The 17,344-nt window shown below is 35.2% G+C and overlaps 2 non-coding genes across 2 annotated transcripts; one reads left to right on the top strand and one right to left on the bottom strand.

The window, feature by feature from the left end:
- Nucleotides 1–4,208: 4,208 nt before the first annotated feature.
- On the bottom strand, nucleotides 4,209–4,281 carry Trnap-agg. The gene has a single exon. It is a non-coding gene; the product is annotated as a tRNA-Pro (tRNA).
- A 1,415-nt stretch (nucleotides 4,282–5,696) lies between these two features.
- On the top strand, nucleotides 5,697–5,768 carry Trnap-ugg. Its single transcript has one exon. It is a non-coding gene; the product is annotated as a tRNA-Pro (tRNA).
- Nucleotides 5,769–17,344: the final 11,576 nt, after the last annotated feature.

Below are 17,344 nucleotides of genomic sequence, written 5' to 3'. Positions count from 1 at the left end.
GAAACATATCCGCATTTTATATAATTCTTCTGTTTGCTACATTCCTTTCGATATGACGCGTTTGCAATCATGTTTTTCAGGGAAACATCCATATATTTTAAATTAACTGCTACCACTACATTTTAGTTCAAACTTTACAGTAGAAATAAATAATAGAAAAGGGGGTATCCGTAGTTATGAAATCTACAACGAACCAACTACAAAGGCCAAAGAAACGGCAATTCCATTGCTCTGCATCACAAGACTTTGAAGATTGGCTTTTGCCCTTGCTATCTGCTGTGCACTCTAGACCTAGTTATGATAAAGAGGAAAGTGGATATTTCTTGAAACAGATAGATTCTGCATATGGGTTTTAATTAGACAAAGATAATAAACTGTACTGTGAGAGGTCAAAAGGATAGAATTTATGGGTTAACAGTAACTCATTTTCTTAAATGATTTTCACTATGAACGCTGATTACTAAGGCTTGAAGTAAAGAGTATATCAAATATAGAAGATAAAGTAAAGTAGGACTGAAAGGGTTGCGAAAAAGGGGACATTGGAGTGTTGTAATTGCTTTTTTTGGATATTAATCGCTTTAGCAGGTAATTATCTCAAAGGGCTCTTAACTGAGATGGAAGCTGGAAAACTGAAATATGTCATGGACTTTTATTGTTATCATGAAATATACATTTCAAACGTTCATAAGTTCATACTTGGGTTTAATTTTTAAATCTAAGCTTACATGGGTGCCTCACAACAAACACTCAAAGGTGAATGCTGCATAATTGCTTTGTATTTATGGTTCTTTCTCTCCTGTCTTGGCTGCATATAGTACAACACTTCTGCGGCTTTACCACTTCACCAAGCACTTATTTGTAATGAACTTGTCTATGGATGTGAGCTTATTCATCTCCAACTCCCAGTGTTCTCTGGATATTGGACTCATAATGAAGCTCTAAGAATCTGTACAATGCTTTCAGTATTAAACTGTGGAATTGTTGCTTCTGAGAGTGGAGAACCACCTCTTTCATTACCAATACTACATGAACCTAATTACTACATGACACAACAGTAGGATTTTAGCAGTTGGAACTCCCCCATTCCCCTTTGGAGCATTGATTGTTGATATCCAGGGACATGAGTGAGCTGATCGGAGGCCAATGCTTTCCTAGTGATGCTTGATTTCCTCTCCACAAAACGACTTGAAACCCAGCATTAGAAGTTGTCTTTAGTATAAATGGAGCAACAGCGTAAGCATACCTTCTGAAATAAAATGCGAGAGATTAGAGGTAACCATAGAAGTTGGGCGACCAGTGTCCCATCCAACTGATAATAGTTTGTTTGTAAGGCTAAGAATCGGACACACAAGATTGACTCATGGGCCGATGAGGGCTAAAAGTGAAGCAAGTCGCACATGTAGTGGAATACTGTACAGTATTCTTAAACAAAGACTTATTCTTAAGTGTATGTATGAGAAAGTTGGTGTAAAAGGAATGTGGGAGGGGTGAAAGTTGAATGAGGAAAACAAATGGCATGGCTCAAGAAAAAGAACGGCTTTTAGGGTAATGGACACACTGAATGGCCAGGCGATAGCAAAATTGCAGTGAAGGGAGACGTAAGAAAAGGGGATGCCATATGGGATGGGTTTCGTGTCTGAGAATGTTTAGGGAAAAAAGAAGCACTGGAGGTCGGTGAAACGTTGAAGAAATTATACTGGCGGAGGGAGAAAACAGCGAACGATAAAATAAACAATTTTAAGAATTAGCTTTAGTTTTAAATCATTTTGATAAAACGATTAAAAAGTACTCGGGAATTTTTAAAAAGAAGTAAACAGTAGTGTTAATCAATTTTCTTGATTTGTCCCCTTAAAAATCTGGCAGTAAACTTGATGTATAAACTTATCAGAATAGCAGTTAAGGATGTGTTCAGTTAGGATGTAGATTTATTGGTGGGGTTTGGAGAGCTTGATAACCCAATGGCTAGGGGAAGAACGAATATGGAAGTTAATAAAAGCCTTGCACGACACAATGATGAAACCCCCGTACGCTTGCCAACGGCGCACTTACAATGATGCAATCACATACGCTTACACATACGCGCGCACTTACACACGCACGCACGTACGCACGCACGCACGCACCCACCCAGCACGCAGCACGCACACCACCACAAAAACCCAAACGCACACACACCACACACACACACGCACACCACCACCACATCCCACCACTCTTCCATCACCACACATTTCCAAACACACCACGACCCACACCACACACACACACACAACACACCACACACACACCCCACACACCACACACACACACCACACACCCAAAACACGCACACACACAAACTCACTTTTTAGGGAAGTCAGTTTTTGCACATACAAACCCAAATGGGAGAACTGAGCACTTTGCGTGAGAAAAAACTTTTCACAGGGTTTTATCATATCGTGGAGGGAATTTTCAACCCCAAATTTGAACAAAAAAGGGGGGGAAACAAAAACCCTTTCTCTTGAGGGGATTTAAATAGTATGATGGGGGGGGGGGGACTTCACTTATTGGATTTTAAAAGTATTCAATTTCGCACAGGACTGATGGCAAAATATAATTCCCCGTCGTTGAGACAGTTCTACTCTTTTGCAGTTTTGGGAAACCCTAACTTGCTTCGTACGTGTAGGCTGTAAAATTATGTAATGCAGACTGTAAATCGACAGTGACTTTTTGCCATGGCAAGGTATAGTTATACTGGAATTCTTAACAATAAAATACAGAAAAATTAAAAGGAGCAATTGAATTCTGATTCCCCCAAACCCGGGTGTATCACAAAAAGCAAAAGAAGTTGCTTTAAAGGGTTTACAGAACAGTACGGAAAAGAAAAGAAAAAAAAAAAGGAAAAAAAACACAAAAAAGTATTTTTATCCAGCGACTATGCTCATCATATATAAATTATAAATAATAAATATTTATTAAAATATATTAATATTTTAGAGAGAGAGGAATAGAAGGGGAGAGGAGAGACAGAGAAGAGAGAGAAATAGAGAGAGAAGAAGAGAGGGCAAAATATAATTTGTTGTGTTGTGTGCATCGCAAAATAAAGGGATATTTGAAATATGACATTAATAAGCATGCAATTATTACTAAACCCCCAAAAAAAAAAAAGTTTTTTTCTATCACCTTTTTTTTTTTTTTTTTTTTTTTTTTTTTTTTAACCCTAGCGGAATCCCCGTGATTGGTTCCCGGGGTTTTTACCCCAAAATTTACGTGTATTTGGGTTTTTTTTCAATGAAAATATTTTGGAGGGATTAACCTTACTAGCTGACTCTTTTTTTTTATTATAAAGGTTTATTAAATTAAATATGGAATAATAAATATTTAAAATGATCGTGAAAAGAATGATGGAAGACTGGGGAAAAACTTCAAATTTTATGGGTTTTGTGGGATCTGAAGGAAATTTTTTTTCTCCTGTGGGCTAGGAAAAAATTTTCATGGTTATTGGGCCTTTTTAAGTTAATGAAAAAAAAATACTGTGTTTAAATTTAAAAAACAACCTCTTCTACAAAGAAGCTATGGCACACGATTCGGTGGCTGCGGTCACAAATTACAGGGCGCTCTCGCACTAAATTTATCAGGAACCCCTTTTGCATAGTGCTCACGCCACGGCTGCTCCACTTATTTGGTGCTCACGTCACGGTTGCCTAGCGGTAACTTATGCAAAAATAGGTTCAGCTCCATTTTTGCATCGGTCCGAAAGAAACGGACTCGGCTCGCCTGAAGCTGATACTCCCGTTATCAATGCTAAATTGAGGGGACGAATCATGACTCATGATTTCCTTTGATTTGCCTTGTCATGATGTTTCAATATTGAATGTGAATATCGGACTTTCACTTCACTTTTCACAAGCCGGTATAAGGGTTTCTTTCGCGATGGTAGACGTCTGACAACGCACTATTACTAAACATATTATACCAGAGAAATATTCAAAGAAATTCAAGTAAATAAACAGTAGGAGAGATAAGATGCTTGCGTATTGGATTACACACATACAGTGTCATTTAGTTATATCCCTGGTAAGTATATTATTAATTTAATTTCTCTTTCTCAAGTTCTTTAACTGCATTAACATTTGCATATATAAAGTTTTTTTTATTAATTTCGGAAATGTATTGCATAAGTTCACGTCGACTCTCAACCACACTTTCTTCATGACACTGGTAAAGGAGGGCCTGACCGGGATTTTGAACCCGGGACCTCTCGCACCCTAAGCGAGAATCATACCCCTAGACCATCAGGCCGTTGCATATGAGTGTCTAAAAGGAGAGTTACTCTTAGCTGTAGTTCTTTTATGTGCATTCTGGTTAGTGGTTGTCGTGGCCCCGTATAATTGTGAGAATATGTTAATATGTTATTTATCTTTTACTTGTTATTTAGTTTATCGACAAAATTTTGTGTTTGTGATTTTTACTTTATGTTTTAACCATATATACATTGAAAATCTAAGAATTTTATGTCTACTTCTGGCTAATGATAAAATATGATATATAGTCTTATATGTCTGAGACACTTGGCACATCCTCCAAGTCTATCGAGAATCGCGCTGGTTACGAATTTATTTTTAATTTGTTGATTATTATTAATATTATTAATTCTAGTGTTCCATTATTCAAAATCTTAATCAATTATCCCCAAACTATGAAGCAATTTCATAGAAATCTTTATTTCTTCGTTTTCAAACAATGTTTTATTCAATTTCCTTGATATACAAACACTTGTATGCAGCATGTTTAGTGTGGTTAAAAAAACGGGTTATTCTTTAATGGTTGGACCGAAAGGATTGACATCTATTAACTGACAGAGGGGCTTGTCATTTGGTAGGATTGATATGTTCCTATAATTTCTCATTCTTCAGGCTGAAAAAGAGGCCTGACTGGGGCCTCTTGCACCCAAGTGAAGATCGTTTCCCTTGATCATAAGGCCTTTCTTACGCTTTAAAACTATAAATTTGAAATTCTTTCACTCACATTCCGGGTTAGCGACCGCCGTCGGTCCCCCGCCCACTTCCGCTGCCTCTGGTGAGGAGTGTATCGCCAGATAAACCTTGCACGTCTTTCCTTTTCCATTGACCAAAAACTATATAAAATGTGTATACATATACACACACATATGTTCATTTATATACATAATATATATAGTATATATTATATATATATTATATATATATATATATAATATATATATATATATATATTATATACACACATATTTTATATTATGGTATCGTATGCGTCCGTGTGTGACCGCAAGTTGTGTTATATATTTTACATAATATATTATATATATATATATATATTATATATCTATTATATATATTATATATATATAATATATATTATATATATATATTATATATATAATAATAATATATATATAATATATATATATACCATTATATACACTTTATAGCATATATATACACTAGATATTTTATCCTTATATACAGTTATGTATGTATACATATATATATATATAAAATAATATAATATATATATATATATATATATATTTTATATATATTTATATGTGTGGGGTTGTGTGTGTGTGTGTGTGTTTTGGGGTGTGTGTGTGTGTGTGTGTGTTTTGTATCGGTATGCGTCCGTGTGTGACCAAAGTTTGCTCACAGTATCAGACTCCTTTCAGTAACATTTATATCGGCCTGATGGTCTAGGGGTATGATTCTCGCTTTGGGTGCGAGAGGTCCCGGGTTCAAATCCCGGTCAGGCCCTCGTTCGTGAATCTCTTTTACCCAAAAATGACCATACCATTTATAGACAGTGCTTATTTTGGATTTCGAAAAACTGTGGTGGTATATGCAAGAACTCATACTTGGTAAGAGTATTTTTTTCCAGTATACACGCGCGCACATGTAAACACACACACACACACGCATACACACACACGTGCGCGCGCGCGTTTGACGGACATAGGTGTATGTTTAACTGAATGTAGCTTACGGTCACAAATCGTTATGATACTGGTTGTAGTCCAGAAAAGTTTATTTTTTGCCCAAGGCCTAGTCAGCTTGCCTGTTCTCCGTTTCTCTTATCTGCCGATTTTCAAAGTTTTACTCTAGGGATTTTTTTCTTATTTGTTGACTGATACATATATGAATACATTAGTCGGTAAGATACGAGAAAGGAACTAAAATATTCCGTGTGTATGTGCATACATGTATATAGGTATATGTATAGATAGTCTGTATATTATTTGAGTCTATATTTCTGGTTGTCAGACTATCAGTAGTGATTATTGATGTCCTGCTTGCAGAAAATCATCCGAGTTGCCAAAAAGGAAATCACAAGGAAAACTGACCTTTTCTGTATGACTTTAGAGCTTACAGTCTAGACTAACTTTCACTCTCCAGTTCTGTATAAAGAATTGCCTAATGGTCTTGGGGATGATTCTCGCTTAAGGTGTGAGAGGTCCCGGGTTCAAATTCAGGTCAGGCCCTCTTATTGCCAATATGAAAAAATGATGCATTAAAAAATAACTGTTTCTGCAAATGCTGACAGTAGTATATTACTTCATTTACACCGTTGTTTTTCTTTTCTACAGTTTCATTTCTGATGGTCTAGGGGTATATGCGCGCGCGCGCGCACACACACACACACACACACACGAACGCACGCACGCACGCACGCACCCCACGCACACACACACACACACACACACACCCCCACCACACACCACACATATACACACACCCACCACACACCACACACACACACCCAAAAACACACACACACACACACACACACACACACACACACACACACACACACACACACTATATATTATTATATTATAATATAATATTTTAATATTTATATTCATATATATAATACACACATATTTATATGTATATATATGCAACAGAATGGTTGCATATATATACAGAAAGAGTTCACTCATCTTGGAGCTGTTTTAACTAATACATATGAGGATTCACCGGAGATAAAAAGAAGAATTACCATTGCCAAAAACGCCAAGTTTCTCTCATAATAACATCTGGAAAGACCGAAGCATTTCCTTAGGCAAAGCTGAGGTTATTGAACTATTAGTTTTCCCATTGCGTCATATGGGTTTTGAGGTTGGGGCGAAGAAAGATAGACAAAAAACGTCAATTAGTTTTGAAAATGTGGTGTTACAAAACGAGTACCACTTTTTAACTGGAAGAGAAGAAAACGAAAGTGAAGTGCTGAAAAATAAATTGTAAAGGGCCGGCTGTTGGACTTTTAATAAAGGGAAACTAAGTTTTATTGGTCATGTGATGGGGAAGTAAAAGTACTGAAAAAAAACTTGCTGACAGGGATGGTGATTTGGAAAAAGAAGAGGGAAACCAAGACAAGACTGAGCGACAAAAATCAAAGATTTTTTTGCGGGCTTTCGAGTAATGGAAAGAAAAGCGAAGATCGGGAGTTGAGTGGCGAAGGATGGTGAGGAGGTCCACGGCGCTCAAATATGAGCATACCGTTATTTGATGATGATGGATAGCAAATATATGTTACATATATATATAATATATATATTTTATATATTATATAGTATATATATATATATATATATATATATATATATATATATATATAAATGATGTTACCCCATCAGACCCAAACAGGAAACATTTCTTAAAGATAGATCATAGAAGGCAATGAAACCCTATTACATAAATATTAGGAATAAAACCCAGGAAAAGTTACATAGCCATGTTTAAAATAAATACATACATTAGCATTTGCAGAAGCAGTATTTTTCGTTATTTTTAAAATGTATTAATTTCATATCGACTCAAATTCCCATTTCCTGATGATATTGGCAAAGGAGAAGGGCCTGACCGGATTTGAACCCGGGACCTCCGACCCTAAGCGAGAATCATTTCCCTAGACCTCAGGCGTTCTGTGTCGAGACTGAAAAAAGAAAGTCTTGACTGTGACCCCTTCACTTTCACCAAGTTTAGGGGGTCGTTTTGGCCCCGCCTACTTCGCATTCTTATGAAAAGCGATAATTTTTTATATACTTACTAAACTCTAAATGGATTTCGAGGTAAGATTTTTACACGTATTACATCAGACCAGACAAGGGCACACAGGGGCAAACACCACAACCCCCACCAACACCACAACCCCACACATACACAAAATTTATATATAGCATACTTTTGCAAAGCAAATTAAACCAATAAACACAAAAAAAATGTAACAAAAACAGAAAACCGTACTCATGTAAAACTTTTGATTTTTTCAAAAATATCTATATTAATATATTTTATATATTATTATATATATATTATAATATATACAACATATATAAAATTATAATATTAATATATATATTAATATATATATATATATATGTTGTGTGTGTGTTGTGGTGGGGGGTTGTTGTGTGTTGGGGTTGTGTATGTATGCTTAACATTATGTTATACGCAGCCAATTTAAATTATTTTTGATTGTCTTTGAATATATATATATATATTATAATAATAATATATATATATATATATATATATACATCCATTTTTACATTTTTAAATTTATATCACTAATATACTACCATACACAACACACAAACACAAAACACACACCACACCCAATATATATAAATATATATATATATATATAATATATAAAATATATATAGAATATATGTGGGTAATATTAACATGTTATTTTGGGGGAACCACCACACCCACACACACACTAACACTCTACACACACATACCACACACACACACCCCACACACACACCACCCCACACACACACCCCCACACAAAAATAATTATAAAATATATATATATATATTATATAAATTTTATATTTTATATAAAATATTATATATATATATTTTTAATTATATTAATACATATATACATATTATGCACACACACACGGTGTGGCATAATGTTTTGGTAAAATCCCTAAATGTAATATATATAAATATATTATAATATATTATATATTTATATATACACAGATTTTAAAATATATATATTAAATTATATATATATATCATATATATATATAAAAGTTATTATAATAATTATATATATATATATATTATATAAATATATTTTTATATAAACAACAAACCATCACACACACACACAAAACACACACACACCCACCCACCACACACACCATAATATATTTATATATATATTATATATAATATATATATATAAAAGCGCGGGGGTTTGAGTTTATGTATGATGATATATATTAAATTATATTAAAATTATATATTTTATATATATATATTATATTAATTTTAAAATAGATTTGTTGTTCATAATACACACCCACACACAAAACCACACACATATATTTTATATAATATATAAATATATATATATATTATATATATTATTATCATAAAATTTCAGGAAAAGATGTATAATGAGCAATTTTCTTTTCCCCTTTGAAAATCAAACCCCAACTCCCTCGAAAAAATTTTTCACCTCTAATCACCTACATATCCGCTTTCTTTTCAGCAAGAGTTCTGAGGCACTAAGACCCCTTAATTAAAAACAAAAAAAGGTCAGTTTTCTTTGTGTTTTCCCTTTTTCAGTCCCCGGGTGATTTCGGAATGGGGACATAAATTATCATACTGATAGACTGACACCAAATATATAACTATCCCCCTAAACACCCATTGTTCCTTGTCACGGGTTTCTTACTCTGCATTTTTGTGTTCAGTCAAAAACAAAAAACTTTGATAATAAAATAATGAAAAAAGGGCCTTGAATTATGAAGCTGAAATTGAATGTTAAAAAAATTTTTATATTCTGTTCTTTTACGAAAAAATTTTTTTTTTTTTAAAGGAAAGAAAAAGGTGTTTTTTTTCTTTTAGTGTCTATGACTTGGAAAAAATTTTTTTTTTGGGGTTTTCCCCAGACAAAAAAAAGACCACGAACAAGCCTCCTTTAGAAAACGACCTCATGTCCACATAATCTGAATGTAGTGGTTGTTTGAGAGAAAAGGGGAATAACGTTTTTGGGTGAAAGTGTGTTTGTGGGGTTTGGGATGTGCGATTTAAACATAAAGGGGTAAATATCTTCTCCCCAAGATTTTTCTTCCCTACCCCACACATTTTCCTCTGAAATCCAAATGGGGCAGGTCGAAAATTGTATGGTCATTTAGGATAAAGACCCCCAACGGGGGCCTGCCGGGGTTTTAAACCCCGGGACCTCTCGCCCCAAAAGCGAAAACATACCCTAACCATCGCCGACATAAGCTGGGAAAAACATCCTGAAACTGTAAGCAAACTTCACACACACATATGTTACTGTATATTTTTAAATATATAATATACATCAATAACAAAATATTATAAAATATATAATATATTTTATTATATATTTTAATTTTATTTTAAAATGTATATATTTTTATTATATATATATTTTTTAAAATAATATATATATATATATATATAATTTATATATAAATATTTAAAAAAAGTTTTATCAAAGTTTCAGGCTGTTTCAGTTACATTTACATCGCCAATGGCTAGGGGTTATTCTCGTTTTGGGGGGGGTGCTTTCAAATCCTGGTCGGCTTTTTGTTAGGAGGCCTTATCCTGGGGACCTACCATTTATTGACAGGCTTCTTGATTCCGAATTGGTGGCGTAGGTAAAAATCATTTTTGGGTAAAGTATTTTCTTCCAATTACACGCACTAACACCAACAATCAACTTTCAACACCACACAACACAACACACCCACACACCCCAACAAAAAACCCACACCACACCCCACACAAACACAACACCTCCCCAAAACCACACCACGCACGCACGCACCACACACACCCACACCCACACCACACACACAACACACACACACACACACAACCCAAACATACATACATCCGTGTGACGGACTGGGTAAATGTTTCTGAATTAGGCTTAGGTTCACAGGTTTTGGGGGGTTTGGTGTTAACCCGAGACGTTTTTTTCCCCCAAAGGCCTGAACCGAAAATAAATATCACTTAAAATTTATTAAAAACAAAAAACAATAAACAGAAATTTTAAAGTTTTCCAAAAATCTCATTTTTAGTTTTAAAGGTCTCCTTTTCTTTTTTTAGCCGGTTTTTTTTAGGGTTTAAGGTTTTTTCTTTTTTTTTTTTTTGTCTGATATATAAATGAATGCTTGGTCGAAAGGGGTTACGGGGAAAACCAAAAAATATTCCTTTTGTATGTCCCTAATGTTATTGGTATATTATAAAAGTCTTCTTTTTCATATGATTATTTTTCGGGTTGTCATTCTCTCAATAGCGATATTGAGCCCTGATTGCAAAAAAAATAAAAACATCCGAGTTGCCAAAAAAAGAATCAAAGAACTGAATTTTCTGTATACTTTGGAGCTTACTTTCTAGGTTAATTTTTCTCTTTCCAGTTCTCTGTAAAAAACCCCCTGAGGTCTAGGGGTAGATTCCGCTTGGGGTGCGAGAGGGCCCGGTTCAAACCCCGGGGCCCTTTTGTCAATATCATAAAAAATTGGGATATAAATTTTATGGTATTGCTCAAAAACTAAAAAAAAATTGCTCTTTCTACAAATGTGAAAGTAGGTATTTCTCATTTACATCGTTATATTTCTTTTCTTCTTTTTCATTAAAGTAACTGTTTGTTGACACTCTCGTCGGGTTTTTACCATAATTTTTTCTTCCCTTTCTATTATGTATGCACACGTGCGCCCCAAACACACACACACACACCACACACACACACGCACGCACGCACGCACGCACACGCACGCACGCACGCACGAACGCGCACCACACACCCACACACACACACACACATCCTTTCGTTTTCCCCTTTTTATCCATGACCTGTGAAAATTTGATATCCCATAAAGTGGGTTTCCTTTTTTAAGTACCCTTCTCATGCTTTCTAAATATTCTTGTGTAAGGAATTTAAAAATACCCAGCATTTTAATAATTTTTTCTGTTTGTACCCCTTTGTCGATATCGACAGCTTTCTGAACAATGTTTTTCAGGGAAACACCATATTTTTTTTAAATTCTGCTCCCACTACTTTTTAGTTAAATAACTTTAACAGTAAAAATAATATAAAAAAGGGGGTACCCGTATTATAAATCTAAAAACGAACCAACAAAAAGGGCCAAAAAACGGAAATTCCATTGCTCGACATCACAAGACTTTGAAGTTTGGGCTCTTTCCCCATTGCTATCTGGGGCACTCTAACCTGTAGATAAAGGGGAAAAAGGGGTAGTCTTAAAACAGATAGATTCTGCTATGGGTTTAAATTTGACAAAGATAAAAAAAACTGACTGTGAGGGTCAAAAAGGGATAAAATTTTATGGGAAACAGTAACTCTTTTTTTAAATGTTTTTCACTATGAACGCTGATTAAAAGGGCTTGAGTAAAGAGTATATCAAAATAAAAGATAAAGTAAGTAGGACTGAAAGGGTTTGCGAAAAAGAGGACATTGGAGTTTTGTAATTGCATTTTTTGGTTTAAATCGTTTGAGCAAGGTAATTATCTAAAGGGGCTTTTTAACTGAGATGGAAGGGGAAAACTAAAATATGTCAGGACTTTTATTTTTATCAGAAAATATACATTTAAAACGTCTAAGTTCTACTGGGTTTTAAATTTTTTAAATCTAAGTTTACTGGGTGCCTCAAAAAACCTCAAAGTGGTGCGCAAAATTTGCTTTGTTTTAGGGTTTTTTCTCCCCTGTTTTGGGTGCATAGTACACACTTCTGCGGCTTTACCACTTCCCCAAAGACTTATTTGTAATGAACTTGTCATGGATTGAGCTTTTCTCCCCAACTCCCGTGTTCTCTGGATATTGGACTCACTAAAGCTCTAAAAATTGTACAAATCTTTAGTACAACTGGGGAATTGGGCATTCTGAGAGTGGAGAAACCTCTTTTTTTACACCAAATCTACATAAACCCAAATTTTATACATGCAAACAGTGGGGATTTTAGCATTTGGGAACCCCCCCTTTCCCCCCTTTGGGAGCATTGAGTTGATACCCGGGGAAGGTGGCTGATCGAGGGCCAAATTCTTAGCCTATTGATGTTGATTTCCTCTCCCACAAATCGATTAAAACCCCATTAAATTTTTTTTGAAAAATGGAGGCAACAGCGTAAGCATACTTCTAAATAAACTGCGAGAATTAAAAGTAACCTAGAATTTGGGGCGACCAGTTCCATCCCAACTGATAAGTAGTTGTTTTGTAAGTAAAATCGACACAAAAGTTTGACTCAGGCCCGGGGAAGGCTAAAAGTAAAGCACAGTCGCACATGGGAATACTGTACAGATTCTTACCAAAGACTTATGTTTTAAGGGTTTATGTATAGAAAAAGGGGGGTAAAAAGGAATGTGGGGGGGGTGAAAGTTGAAATGGGGGAAACAATGGGGCTCAAGAAAAGAACGGCTTCAGGGTTGACAAACAAATGGCCAGGCGTAGAAAAATTGCGTGGGGGGGACGTAAAAAGGGGATGCCTTTGGAGGGTTAGTGTCTGAGAATGTTGGGAAAAAAAGAAGCCGGGAGGTCGGTAAAAACTTGAAGAATTATACGGCAGGGGAGAAAAACAGCGAACGAAAAAAATAAACAAGCTTAAAAATTAAAGCTTTAGTTTAAAATCATTTTTGATGAACATTATAAAGTACTCGGGAATTTATTGAAAAGAAGTCAAAGTATTTTAAAAATCAAATTCGTTTTGTCTCCCAAAATACTGGCTAAACTTGATCGTATGCACTTATCAGGAATGCAGATTAATAGATGTGTTCATGTTAGCGATGTAATTGTTTGGGGGGGTTTGGAGAGCTTGAGTAATCCCATGGCAAAGGGGGAAAACGAATATGCCGTACCAATAATGCAATCACGTACGCCTCACATACCGCGCACTTCCCAAAATGTCAATACATACCTTACACTACCGGCATTAAACCCACGCCTTCCACGCACGCGCACGCCGCAGCCGTACCACGCAGCACGACACACGCACGCACGCACGAAACCCACCACGCACGCCCCACCACACACACCACAACACACACCACGCAACGCACACACACATAAACACACGCACACGCACACACACACATCCCCCACCCCTTTTCCCCTTTTCACTCACCACACTTCCCCCCCACTCACGCACACACACCCACCACACCACCACACACACACACACAAACTCATCATCTATTATGGAAGTCAGTTTATTGCACATACACAACAAAATCGGAGAACTGAGCACTTTGCAGTGAGAACAAACTTTTCACTGGTTAGTCATATCGTGGGGGGAAACTTCTTCCAACTCCCGTAACTTAAACAAAAAAAGGGAAACAAAACCCTTTCTCTCTGAGGGGATTTTAAAATAGTATAGGGTGGGGGGGGGGATTCATTTTTGGGGAGTTAAAATGTATTAAAGTTTCAGCACATACTGGGGGAAAATATATTGCCTCGTTCAGACATGTTGCTTTTCTTTTGCAGTTTGGAAACCCAAAATTGCTGGTACAGTGTAGGCTGTACAATTATGTATATCAGACGTAAAGTGCAGCTGATTATGCTCAGGGCAAGTAAATTTAGTTTCTGGTTTCTTAAAAAAAAAATACAGTAAACTTAAGGTAAAAATTAAATTGCTGTTTCCCCCAAACCGGCTGATCACAAGAAGCAAACATGTTGTTTTAAAGGGTTTGCAGATACAGACAAGGAATGAAAAAAAGAAAAAAAAAAAGAAAAACCGATCAAGTTTGTTATCCAGCTGACATGCTCATCATTATTAATATATAAAAAAATAAATAAATTTTTTTAAATATAATTTATATATATATATATTATATTAATATTATGAGAGAGGGGAGGAAAAGGAGAGAGAAGAGAGGGGAAGAGAGAAAAGAAAGAGAGAAGGGGGGTGCGGGGATATATAAATTTATTTTGTGTGTGTTTGTGCATCGAAAAAAAAAATATTATATTTAAAATAGGGACTATTAAAAAACCCTGACTTTATTACAAAACAAAAAAAAATGTTTTTCTTTTTCCCCTTTTTTTTTTGTTTTTTTTTAAGCCGTAGGGAAGTCACCGTGATTGGTTAGGGGTTTTTACCAAATGTGACGTGATATGGGTTTTCTTTTAAATAAAGATTTTTGGGGTTGTAACCTTATTTCTGATTTTTGTTTTATTATAAGGGTTTTTATTTAATGCAAGAGGGGAAAAAGTTAAATGATAAAAGTGTGGGAAAAAGAGTGATGGAAGTTTTGGGTGAAAATTTTAAAATTCTAGGGTGTTCGGGGTATATGAAGGAACTTTTGTTTCTCCATGGGGAGCTGGGAAATTTTTTTTCATGGTTTTTGGCCCTTTGTACTTTTAAGAAAAAAAAATGCTGTGTTTAAATTTGTAGAAGAAACCCTTTTTCTACAAAGAAGCGGGGCCACGATCTCGGGGGTTCGGTCACAATTACAGGGCGCTCTCGCCTAATTTATCGGGAACCCCTTTTGCATGGTGCTCAGCCCGCTGCTCCACTATTTGGTGCTCACTCACGGTTGCCTTGCGGTAATTTATGAAAAAATGGTTTCAGCCATTTTGCATCGGCCCAAAAGAAAGGGACTGGGTTCGCCTGAAGCTGATCCCCCGATATCAATGCAATTTGGGGGGACGAATCATGACTCATGTTTTCCCTTTTTATTTGCCTTGCCATGATTTTCAATTTTGAAGTGTTCGGTTTTTTCCTTTCCCTTTTTCACCCCGGGTAAAAGGGTTTTTTTTCGCGATGTAACTTGACAACGCATATTACAAACATTTATCCAGAAAAAAAAGAAATTAAATAAATAAACATTGATAAGATTTCGCATTGGGATTAAACACATCAGTGTTTTTTAGTTTTTCCCCGGAAAGTATATTATTAAATTTAATTTCTCTTTCTCAAGCCTCAAACGCATTAAATTGTTAATAATTTTTTTTTGGGGAAATGTTTGCAAAAATTCGCGTCGACTCTAAACCACACTTTTTCATGCACGGTAAAGGGAGGCTGACCGGGATTTAAACCCCGGGGCCCTCTCGCACCCTAGCGAAAATAAACCCCCAGCCATCGGGCCATTGCATTGTTTTCAAAAAAGGAGAAAGTTCTCTTAGCTGTGTTCTTTTATGTGCATTCTGGAGTGTTTGCGTGCCCCGTATAGCGTGAGAAAATTTTAAATATGTTATTTATCTTTTACTTGTTTTCATTTATCGAAAAAATTTTGTGCTCGTGATTTTTTTTTAGTTTTAACCATATATACATTGAAAATCTAAGGATTGCGTAGCAGAAAATTTATTTTAAATATTTAATTGCCGCATTAATCATTTTTTGTTTCACTATAATATTATCATTTTCATCATTTTTTTCATTATAACTATTACTAATAATTTACGTTGTTGCTGCTATTATTTCCCCTTTACTAACTTTTTTTATTGTTTTGCTGTTACTTTTGTCATATCATTTTTGTTTTTGCAGCATTATTTTTGGTTGCTTTATCACTGAAGTTCTAATTATGTCTGAAAATTTTGTTTTGGTTAGGTTATTGTATTATTTTTATATTAATTAGTCCTAATGTAATTTTATCTTTAAATTTGTTTTTTTTATATCTGCCAATTTTTTAAATTCCCTATTCGGGCAAATGAAAAAATTATATATGTTTTATATTCTGGACATTTGGGCACATGCCCCCCAATTTCGAAACCGCGCTAGTTAAGAAATTTATTTTTATAATGTTGTTGTTTATTTTTATTAATTTTTTTTTTAATTCTATTTTCCATTATCCAAAATCTTTTTTAAATTTCCCAAACTAGAAGCAATTTCAGATTTCCAACAAATAACAAAGTATTTCTAGAAATCTTTTTTTGTCGTTTTCAAAAAATTTTTTACTCAATTTCCTGATATACAAACACTTTATGCTTTATGTTATATGGTTAAAAAAAAAAACGGCTTATTTTAAAATGGTTAACCGAGAAGGTTTGACTTTTACTACAGGGGGCTTGCCATTTGGTGGGGAATTGATATATTTTTAAATTTCTCATTCTTCAAGGCTGAAAAAGGGGGGCCTGACTGGGTCTTTGACCCCAACGAAGATCGTACCCTTTGACCATCGGGCCGTTTCTTACGTTTTGGAACTAAAATTTTGGAAATTTCTTTACTAAATTTCCCGGTTTAGCGCCGCCGTCTGTCCCCCCCCCCCACTTCCGCTGCCTCTGGTGAGGAGTGTTCGCCAGATAAACTTGCATCTTTCCTTTCCTTGACCAAAAACTATATATATGTTTAACTACACACACTAGTTTCTTTTAAAAT

Source organism: Penaeus monodon, chromosome 4 (assembly GCF_015228065.2).
Source record: "Penaeus monodon isolate SGIC_2016 chromosome 4, NSTDA_Pmon_1, whole genome shotgun sequence".
NCBI classification, from domain to species: Eukaryota; Metazoa; Arthropoda; class Malacostraca; order Decapoda; family Penaeidae; genus Penaeus; species Penaeus monodon.
Note: the sequence above shows the minus strand (reverse complement) of the source record. Positions and strands in the feature narration are given on the sequence as shown.